A 2544-nucleotide genomic window follows, 5' to 3' on the forward strand; every position below is an offset into this window, starting at 1 on the left:
TGGCAGCCAGCAAAAATACAAGACCAGGGAGAGGGGGATATGAAATAGGAAGGCTCAGGGTGAGTAGGTGTAGATAGTTTGCAAGACTGTCAAATAGAATTATTTCTATTTTACAGGCAAGAAGTGACTTTCCCTAGGATATACTCATTAAGACATTTCAATGTGCTGCATTTTCCTCGTGTAGCTTCACAAGTACCCTCATCAGAGAGGCATTCTTATCATCTCCAATTAAAATATCAGGACACCCATTTTCAAACTCCTGAGGCCCCAGGGGTTCACAGGATGCTTGAATTCAAATCCTTACTTCTTTTCTCACTAGGCAAGATGCTTAGCCTCTCAGCACTTCCATCTGTAACAGTGCTTTCAATATATATGTGAAGCACACAAAACTTTGTGGTTTTTTTTTTTTTTTTTTTTTTTAGTTTGGCCACACTGTATGACTTTTGGGATCCCAGTTCTCCAAGGAAGGATGGAACCTGGACTCCAACACTGAAAGCGCTGAGGCCTAACCACTGAACCACCAGGGAATTCCCTCCTGCAGGTAAATGCAAATATTCTTAGGCATATTAAAAAAAAAATAAGAAGAAGTGGGTGAAATTAAGTTTAATATGTTCTTTAACTCAAGATACCTCAGAAATTCTCAGGTCATCAGTGGTTAGAGGTCCACGTTTTCAATGACAAGGCAGGAAGTGTTCCATCCCTCCTCAGGGTTCTTGCGATCCTTGGGGCACACTCCCCCCGCCCACACACACACACACACACAAAACAGATATCTAAAATATCATTTCAATATGTAATTAATATCAAAATTACAGAGACATGTTACAATTTTTAATAGTAAGTCTTTGAAATCCCATGTGTGTTTTCTACTTTCAGTACCTCTGAATTGGGAGGAACCACTTGTCCAGGCTCCCTGGCTTCATGTGCCTAGTGGCTGTGATAGCTCAGATCAACTGAATGTTTCCTGTTGTTTAGTCACTAAGTAGTGACTGTTTGGGACCCTGTGACCCACCAGGCTCCTGCGTCCATGGGATTTCCCAGGCAAGAATAGCACAGTGTGTTGCCATTTCCTTCTCCAGAGGATTTCCCGACCCAGGAATCGAACCTAGGTTTCCTGCATTACAGGAGGATTCTTGACAATCCGAACCACCAGCGAAGCCCACTGCTGAGGAGGAGGGGCAGGGAAACGAGGTCCTAGGAGGAGGGACCTTTCTGTAGGAAGCCCGGGATCGGTTTGGTGCCTAGAAGCACCGAAGGACGCGGGCGCTGGAGTTGAAGTGAACCCCTCTCGCGGCCCGGCCCTGCCCTCCGCATCCACACGCCCCCTCCCTTCCCCGCTGTGGGCCTTCCGCCTTCCGCCTGGCAGGGAAGCCCCCTCCACACACCCGACCCTACGAAGCCCCTCTCTCCGCAGGCGGAGGCCTGTGTAACACACTGCAGTCCGGCCGTTTCTAGCGAGTCAGCCTTGCGACCTTGTCTTCAGGAAAACTCTCGGCCAACAGCTCCTCTCACAGGTCCCTCTCGCCGCCCACCCCGCACCCTCTCCGGTCGGGTCTCTCCTCTCCCCCAGCACCAAAGAGGAGCTCCCCTGCCGCAGCCCGGAGGCCGTCCTCAGGGCGCAGCGGTCCCGCCAGAGCCACGCCTTCTTGGCGACAGAGGGCGGGGCATGCAGATTCGAGACTGCGCTGCTGCCCGAGAACGACAAAGCCGCAGCAGATGCGGAATTTCTCTTTTCCAATGTGGAGAATGAAGCCTGCTCGAGAGTCTGGTGTGGTGGCGCCATAGCACTGTCAACGAGGCCAAGGCAGGGCGCCCTGGAATGAGCGGGGACCCGGGTCACACTGTGTGTAACATGCTCGACAGCAGGACGGTGACAGCGACGGGCGGTGGCGCGGTATCGCTTCTCGGCCTTTTGGCTAAGATCAAGTGTAGTATCTGTTCTTATCAGTTTAATATCTGATACGTCCTCTATCCGAGGACAATATATTAAATGGATTTTTGGAGCAGGGAGTTGGAATAGGAGCTTGCTCCGTCCACTCCACGCATCGACCTGGTATTGCAGTACCTCCAGGAATGGTGCACCCCCTTGGGGACACACATGTAAGTACCCAAAGGCAGGAACTAAGTCTTTTTTGACTCTGCTAGGTCTGGAAGTTAGCTTCTTAAGTTTTTCTACAATTCTTGCAGGTGTGTTTTTTGTGGGATCTGCTTAAACCTCTATTTCTTTGAAAGACACTCTCTTCTTCCTTAAAGTCTTGGAAGAGTCTTGTCTTCCTGCTCTTGTTTATCTCTTGGTGTAAACTATAAGCTGGTGTCCAAGCTCCCACTTGATATTCCCAGTCCTTTCTGATGCCATCTTCAAGATAGAACCAGCACACAAGCCTGAATGTTCTGTTTCTGTGCCTTCTCTTGAGGTCTCTAATGTTACTCCTGTGTTTTGTTTTCTGTTTTCAAGCAGTTCTGGCTGAGAAACACCAGATTCCACCTGGAATCTAGGTTAAATTGATGGCCTTTCCACCCAGTGTGTCCGTTGTACTGGGATTT

The 2544-nt window shown here is 49.3% G+C and overlaps 1 non-coding gene across 1 annotated transcript; it reads left to right on the top strand.

Moving 5' to 3' along the window:
• The first annotated feature begins 1896 nt into the window (after window positions 1-1896).
• On the top strand, window positions 1897-2087 carry LOC139039337 (U2 spliceosomal RNA). The gene has a single exon (XR_011492652.1). It is a non-coding gene; the product is annotated as a U2 spliceosomal RNA (small nuclear RNA).
• Window positions 2088-2544: the final 457 nt, after the last annotated feature.

Source organism: Odocoileus virginianus, chromosome 17, assembly GCF_023699985.2.
Source record: "Odocoileus virginianus isolate 20LAN1187 ecotype Illinois chromosome 17, Ovbor_1.2, whole genome shotgun sequence".
Lineage (NCBI taxonomy): Eukaryota > Metazoa > Chordata > Mammalia > Artiodactyla > Cervidae > Odocoileus > Odocoileus virginianus.